The 8,327-nt window shown below is 50.3% G+C and overlaps 1 long non-coding RNA gene across 1 annotated transcript in view; it reads left to right on the top strand.

Annotated features, from left to right (window-relative positions):
• The window catches only part of LOC118531965 (uncharacterized), a 60,942-nt gene extending 59,637 nt beyond the window's left edge, over positions 1-1,305 (top strand). Inside the window, exon 4 of the long non-coding RNA XR_013448904.1 lies at positions 663-1,305. This is a non-coding gene — a long non-coding RNA (uncharacterized LOC118531965). The remainder of the gene's footprint in view (positions 1-662) is intronic.
• The last annotated feature ends 7,022 nt before the right edge of the window (positions 1,306-8,327 follow it).

An 8,327-nucleotide genomic window follows, 5' to 3' on the forward strand; every position in this document is an offset into this window, starting at 1 on the left:
TGCGATTCTTGTTCATAATTATTATTGCTACGAGTACTTTGTTAATTGGAATTGTTCAAAATAAATAATAAGAGGACTCAGCCACTAGCTTCAGGAGTTTACATTCATCAGTCTTGGCCTCACCTCTTCCAGGAAGCCCTCACTGACTGCTCCACCCTGATGCACCTAGAACCTCACGTCCTTCCTCTATGCCCTTTTCCCATTGACCATTATAAATGCATTTGGTAGTCTCATTTACGTCCTGCCTCCCCACTGGACTCAAACTTGGGCTTGGCCATTTCTTGTTCTCCAGGGCTTGCCATAGTCCCTGGCATCTTGTAATGATCACTGCATATCTGTTGCACGACCAAACGGGGACAGGGCAGCCTCGGATTCCTTTCTTTCTCCTTCCTGGAGGAGAGAAAGCAGGTCAGACATTTCTCGGCAGGGTGCCGATGAAGCCAAGGGTGATCACATGGGTGTCTGTCTGCAAGAGGGATTAGCTCCTGGCCTTGGAAACTGTGCCACACGTCTGTCTGTCTTCATGCTGTGGGGGAGCAGTTGGGAGTGGGTGAGGCCGGCCCAGCACAGCCTCAACTGCAGACTGAGGGCTGTTGCTGGGGAACGGGGAGCACCGAGCACAGTGAGCTAGTTTCCCACACCCTCTTTACCTGTTCATTCAGGCATCACCTCCTTGCTGTGTGGCCTTGGCCAGGTCCTTTCACCTCTCTGAGCCTCAGGCGTGTCCTCTGTCAAATGGGACAACCAAAGTACCTCTCAGCATGGCTGTCAGGGTGAGATATGAACATCCACGTTGCCCAGCTTGAGAACTACTCTGAAGATGTGAGCTGTCTTCTGAAAATTCTTTAGCCTTATTTGTTCACCCGGCAAGGATTTATGGAGCACCTACTACGTCCCAGACCAGCTGAGTGCCAGGGCCGGGAGACATAATCAACACGATCCTGTTTCAAATAAACCAGATTCTTTTAAAAATGTTTATGAGACAGCTGGGGAAATGTAAACCCAGACTGGATGACATTGGATGGAATTCAGAAATGTGTTCATTTTTTTTTTTTTTTAGCACGTCGTCGTTTTGCAGTTATATATTTAAAAAAAAATCCTCATCTTTTAAAGACTCACACGAATGTGTTTACAGATGAAATGTGATGATGTCAGGAATTTGCTTCGACATAATGCAGTCCATAAAACTAAAATGATTCCCCAAAACAAGTTTATTAAAAAAAAGAAATCCAGAGGCGCCTGGGTGGCTCAGTCAGTTAAGCGTCTGCCTTTGGCTCAGGTCATGATCTCGGGGTCGTGGGATCGAGCCCCGCATCGGGCACCTGCTCAGTGGTGAGTCTGCTTCTCCCTCTCCCTCTGTGATCTCTCTGGCTTTCACTCTATCTCAAATAAGTAAACAAAATCTTAAAAAAAAAAAATCCAGTGGTGGAGAGGATGTAGGGGGGCATGGATGAGATCAGTAGATGCTGTAATAGTGCTTGGTGAGTTTAGCAAAAATGGAATCCCTTAACTAAGTGGCTAATTACACACCCTGCGTGAGCAAGGCCCTAAGGAGAAAATGGGGAGCCAGAAGTAGGGGTCCGAGTCAAAGGCCATGGTGGGAGTTTTGTGTTGATTCTAACTGGGCGGCGGTGCCAGGTGCATGCACTGGAGCGCGGGGGTGGGGTGGGCGAGGGGTGCCCAGAAAGTGCCTGCCAACCTCCTTTCCTTCTTGCTGGCCCTTGTCCTGCAGGAGCCTGCCTGCAAGCTTTAGCGACGAGAACCCCAGACCTCGTGGAGGTTCATGGGGGTCCCTGGAGGCAAAGCCAGCACCGAGCTGTGTCCCCAGCTGTCCATCTGCCCCATCTCAACACCTGCCGGCCCTTGTCCTCTGTGTTCAGCATATACCCAGTGCTATGGACCAAATGTTTGTGTCCACCCAAATTCACATGTTGAAACCTAACCCCCATCATGATGGTGTTAGGAGGTGGGGCTTCGGGGAGGTGATGACAGAGAAGATGGTTGCCTCCCAGCCTCGGGAACCATGAGAAATAAATCTGTGTTGCTTCCAAACCACCCCATCTATGGTATTCTGTCCTAGCAGCCGAAACAGATGGAGACACCCAGCATAACATGCTCCGGGCCACATTCTTCATGGTCACAACCTACTGATGGTTGGGGTCCATGGCCCACGTGACAGCCCACTGAGAAAAGATGCCCACCTCCCAGCCCTGGCTTTGAGAGGCTTCCACGGTGGGAGGCCAGGAAGGGATGCTCTCCCCACCCTCCAGAGTCCTTGGGGCCCCACTCAGAGAGGAGGATGCTCTTTCCCGCATTACTGCGGCTCCCTGACACGGGCACCTGGGTCACCGATGGCTCACGTCAGGGGACAAAGATGGGGATGACCCAACCACCCCAGCGTCAGCTCTTTGAAAAGGTATGAGTCCTAGCTCTTTCGGAAAGCTGTTTGGCAGAGTGTTTCAAGGGCCCGGAAAGGTCTACACTTTCCTTTCCAGTGATCACACTTCTGGGAATTTGCCTGAAGGAATTAATCCTTAAAAAAAAAAAAAAAAAGAAAGGCCACGTGCCTAGTGGTATCTACTGCCGCGACATTTATAATAGGGAATCATCGGGCGCGCCCCGCATGTTGTAAGCCTTGGTGGATTCATAAGTAGGCATTTTTTAAAAGGGAGTCAAGAGGGCTCTTTATCCACGCATCATCCCAGGGTCCTGGGATCGAGCCCCGCATCGGGCTCCCTGCTCCGCGGGAAGCCTGCTTCTCCCTCTCCCACTCCCCCTGCTTGTGTTCCCTCTCTCGCTGTGTCTCTCTCTGTCAAATAAATAAATAAAATCTTTAAAAAAAAAAAAAGAAAAAAGAAAATGAGGTCTGGCATCTTAAGGCGGGTTTCTTTTTTGGAGGATCCTGTGGCTTTCTGGAAGGGAAGAGAAGGACGAGTGGAAAAACCCAGGGAGGCTCTTGAATTCCCCCCGGGAGGCAGCACCCCTCCGGACAGGGATTTGGCCTTTTTCACACTTGGGTGCAGCTCAAACAACCTGGCCTCTTTCCTGGAGACTGAGGCAGGCATGTTTGCTTCTTTCTAAAAGGTTTTGAAAGCTCTTTATTTTATTGCAAAAGCAATTCATGCTCATTGTTAAAAAAAAAAAAAAAGTACAGAATTGTAGAAAATAAAGCTCCTGCCCATCCCCCCCCCTTCAGAGGGCCACCTTCAGATGTTTGCGTCCTTTCTTTTATTTATTTATTTATTTTTTTTCTGTACGAAGGGTTTTCAGACTTTTTTTTTTTTTTTTAGCTCCAAGCCCCAGTGAAAAAATAGATTTTGCATTGTAATGCCGTATATGCGAACGCTGACGGAAAGCTACCTAGAAATTTTATGCATTGCTGCTTATTATAAGAAATGCTGCTGTCTGGGGTTGTCTCTCTTATCCTATCCTGTCCTGTCTGTCCTGTCTATCCTGTCTGTCCTATCCCATTCCATCCCATTCCATTCTGTTTAAAAGACAGGGCGGCTGGTCATGACCCAGCCGTATGGCTTCACGTCCCACTGCTGGCTGGGACGTTCCGGAAAACAGAGGCTGTAGGTGTTCACGTTCAAGGTCAGCTGTCCATCCCCTACTGACCGCCCCCCTTCCTCCCTGCTCTACAACTTGCCTTTCCCACTTGAGGATTTCACAGCCCCATCTCCGGAACTGGACATACAGGGCTGGGACCACTTTTTCTTCCTTTAATGGCGGCAGAGGACTGTCTGCAGTGACTTTTCATGATGTGTTTGTCCAGCTCCTTCTCAGTAGCCATTTGCATTGTCTACGCCCTGGGCTGTCACCAGCGAGGTTCTGTGGGACGTCCCATGTGCGCACACAGCTGCAAGGACATCTGTGCAGTGAGATCCCAGGGTGGAACCCCCAGGTCCACAAGGGAGCACCTCTCAGCCACCTCGATGGCAGCCGGGAATGGTCCGGAGAGGGGCTCACTGAGGGGTGCTTGAGGGGTGGGGGTGCAGGAGGACTGATTGCTCCCCGCGGGGCGCCCTGCATTCCATGACTACACAGGACTTCACTTCTGTTTCGTTCGAAACCTGCTCACGACGCTGGGAAGTACTGTATGGGTGTAAGAAATGAGGCAGGCCCCAGATTCACTTCTCCTTTCTCCTCCTTCGCTTCCTCTTTTGTCACTGGAGGGCTTCGGAGGAGGGGACCCTCCGCAGCCCTGATTCCACAGCTTTCCCACGCCATTGGCCTTTCTGGCCAGGGGCCTTAGGGCTCTCGTGTTGTGCGACATGGCCTACCGGTTCGCAGGCGGGAAAAGCTGGCTCCACGCACACGTGCATGCGATTCGGAATGGGGACCCCTGGCTGCAGTGAATTAGAATGAGAATTCGAGCAGTTAACATCAGAATTTATTCGTAGTCCTACCTTAGTTTCAAGGGTCTGACACAGGTGGCAAAACCTTGGGTCTTGATTGCTTCCTCACTAATAATGTTTTAAAGAGGGGACAGCCAGTGCAAAGGCCCTGAGGCAGGACTGTGCTAAGACCGCAGGGAGGCCAGTGTGGCTGGAGAGGGGTGAGTGAGGTCAAGGTGTTTGGAGATAAGTGCAGAGAACGGGGCTTCAATCATCTAGACTTCTGGAGGCCTTAGGGAGGGCCCTGACACCTCTCTAGATTGTGAGGAAACTGAGTCAGGAGCTCAGGTTGGGGGGGGGGGTTGGTGACTTGTGTCCAGAGTTCATTTGTTTGAGTGGGACCATTTTCTCATCACTGGGCCGTGGCTTGCTGCCCGCAGATCAAGACTGTGATTCCAGAAACAAATGGAAGCATGCTCCTAGGCCTTACGGGTTTTTGTTCCTGATGGAAGGAGAGCTTCGGAACAATAGCAACACACTAGTAGCAGCCTCGCTCCGTGCCAGGCAAGGTGCCATACTGCCTCGCTCCGTGATTTTTTCTCCCTGTCATGGCCACGCGGGGAACTGGCAGGACAGCCGAGAAACCGGGGGAGTCTGGAGGCGGGGGCCAGCTGAGGTCTTGCTGCTGGGAAGGAGCCAAAGGGAACTTTGGCCCAGGCCTCCTGCCAGAATTGAAGTCATCACCGACCGTTTCCTCTGAGCGGAGGGGCCTGACCACCTACCCCCCACCCGCAAGCCCTGCTCAGGGCCTCTGGAGGTGGGGCAATTCCAGGCTTCCCTGGGCCCACAAGCACAGCCCCCAGCCTGCACTTCTCCTTCTGGCTGGTGGGAAAACCAGCCCGGAACCAAGTTCTGCAGCTGGTGTCAGGCGCCCCGGATCTGGTGGACCAACACTGGCGTTCAGGTTCAAATTCCAGAGAACGCAGGAACAGGCCAGCAATGGTGTGCCCGGGAGAAAGCCCCAGAGGTGGAGGTCCCTTTGAAAGCCGAATGGGAAGCCCTGGACAGACACACATCCATTCCACAGCCCTGGACTGGAGGGGTGGAGCGGTGGGGGTTGCACAGGGGTGGGTGGAACGTAAATCCCAGAGTCATACTTCTGTAACCCACAGTCACATGGCGCACCAGGCACCGCTGTCCCCAAACCCTATGACGAAGCATTATCATTTCCGCTTGACAGATGTAGCAGTCGAGGCCCAGAGAGGTTTCCGCAAGGTGCCAAAGGTCACACAGCTGGTAATGGGAGCGGCGGCCTTTGGGGCCAGTCTTGTGTTTAGCGCCATGCTGTGGAGAGGTTCTCGGAGCTTAGAGCCTTCCAGATCACCTAGACCTTCTGGGCCGTAGAACCTCAGAGCCTTTCCCTCCAGTACAGCCTCCTACAGAGCCCCCCAGGGAAGGAGAGGCTGACGCACGTAATGACAGCTCACCTGGGCCTCCATCCGGGCACTGGCTGCAGGTGCCCCCGCTCACGAACAGAGACCAGGGACTGCCTGCTGACCTGGGCCTCCCGCTCTGGCCCCAGCAGACTGGGCAGGTAGCATTGCCAGACAGAATGGAGAACATCCAGCTAGATGTGAGTTTCACACAAACAAGGAGTGATTTTTCTTTGTTGTTAGTCTTAAGTATGTCCAGTGCAGTATTGGGAATACATTATAACTCTGCAATATTTGGGACATACGTACACTAAACAATCACTGGCTGTTTGTCTAAAATTCATATTTAACCGGGCACCTTGTGTTTTGATTTGCTACATCGGGTAGCTCTCCCAAGGCCGCTCTCCACGCCCCCTCGCCCCCCAGCTCACCCCATTTTCGCTCCATCTCTTGGCAGCAGAAACAAAGGGCTTGTCCAGGGCCAGGATGTGGGCACAGGATTCCCCTGGCCTCAGTTTCCCCATCTGCCTGGCTCAGCAGTAAGAATCTCTGCTCCGCAGGGCTTCTTGGAGGAGGAGTCGTGTGACGTGTGCAGGAACTGTGTTTTGCAAACGGAGGAGGTATTATGGAAACATTAGGTACCAGAATTTGTTGTTAGGAGTAGCACAGACTAGTCCGTGGAGGCTGTTTCTGGGGACTGAGTTCCTTCTCTGAAGATTCATTATTTTATTTTATTTTTTTAAAGATTTTATTTATTTATTTAACAGAGAGAGACACAGCAAGAGAGGGAACACAAGCAGGGGGAGTGGGAGAGGGAGAAGCAGGCTTCCCGCTGAGCAGGGAGCCTGATGCGGGGCTCGATCCCAGGACCCTGGGATCCTGACCTGAGCCGAAGGCAGACACTTAATGACTGAGCCACCCAGGCGCCCTGAAGATTCATTATTTTAAACAAGCAATTTGTACGTGTCCTGTAAATGTCAGATAAATGGAGGGGAGTAAAAGGACTCATTATTCAGAGACTACAGTTTGTGGTGCTCTTTATCCTCAAGAAAGTGCAAAGGCATTTTCCCAGGTATGTGTGTGTGCATTTTCCCCCCCTTTTAAGAAAAAAACCAGGATGATCTGCATTCTTCTAGACAACTCGTTTTTCTCCCCCAGCTGCTGTAATTTCTGATGTTCTGGAGGGCATTTGAGGGCGGTTCTCCCTTTCTGTCCTGTTTGTGTGATTCCAGGGGTGTGGGCGCACATGTGTTCACTTCCCAGATCTCGTGCTGAGCCTTTTTGGGTTAGAACACAACAGCAAAGTCTTTGGTAGGAACAGAAACAGTCACGGATGTCGTGAAAAGCCATGTAGCCCCCCCACCTTTTGCTGTGTCCTAACAGGGCATACACGGGATGCCTGGTTTAATTTCTTTTTTTTTTTAAGGATTTTATTTATTTACATGGGAGAGAGAGAGCATAAGCAGGGGGAGGGGCAGAGAGGAAGAAGCAGACTCCCTGCTGAGCAGTGAGCCCACCATGGGGCTCGATCCCAGGACCCCAGGATCATGACCTGAGCCAAAGGCAGACGCTTAACTGACTGAGCCACGCAGACGCCCCCCTTTTTTTCTAATTGAGATAAAATTCACATATATAAAATTTAACATTTCAACTATTCTGAACCCTATGATTCTGTGGCATTTAGTACATTCAAAATATTGTGCAACCACTCCCATGATCACCTTCCAGAACATTCATAGCATACCCTAAGAGAAACCTCATACCCATTAGAAGTCGCTCACCGTTCCTTCGGGCCCCAGGGCCACCACTAATCAGTCCTGTGTCTGCGTAGAATTGTCTGTTCTCGAAATTTCATAGAAATGGAACCATATGATATGGGACACCTTTTCTGTCTGGCTTCTTTCAATGAGCATAATGTTTTCAAGCATAATGTTTCCATCCACCTGGTAGCACGTGCTAGTACTTCTTTCCATTTTATGCCCAAATGACATTCCATCATATGGAGACACAACATTTTTTGTATCCATTTATGGGTTGACGGACATCTGGGTCATTTCCACCTATTGACTGGCGTGAATGTTGCCGCTATGAACATTCCTCTCTCTATTTTTGTTTGAATACCTGTTTCCAATCGCTTTGTGTATATATTTAGGGCTTGGGCAGCAGCTGTACCATTTTGCATGGCCACCAGCAACGGGTGAGAGTTTCAGTTTCTTCACGTCCATCCCAGTACTTGTTATTTTCCATTGAGAAAAAAAAAATTTTTATGACCAACCCAGCGGGTATGAAGCGGTATCTCATTGTGGTTTTGATTTGCATTTCCCCGATGACTAATGATAGGGAGCATTTTTTCATGTGATTCTTGGCCATTTGTATATCTTTTTTGCAGAAACATCTACTCAAGTCCTCTGCCTATTTTTAACTTAGTTTTATTTCTTATGGGAAAATATACATTAAAATTTACCATTTCAGCCATTTTTCAGGGGACAGTTCGGTGGCATTAAGTACATTTGCAATGTGCAACTGTCACCACCACCCAGCTCCAGAACATTTTGTA

This window comes from Halichoerus grypus, chromosome 6 (assembly GCF_964656455.1).
Source record: "Halichoerus grypus chromosome 6, mHalGry1.hap1.1, whole genome shotgun sequence".
Lineage (NCBI taxonomy): Eukaryota > Metazoa > Chordata > Mammalia > Carnivora > Phocidae > Halichoerus > Halichoerus grypus.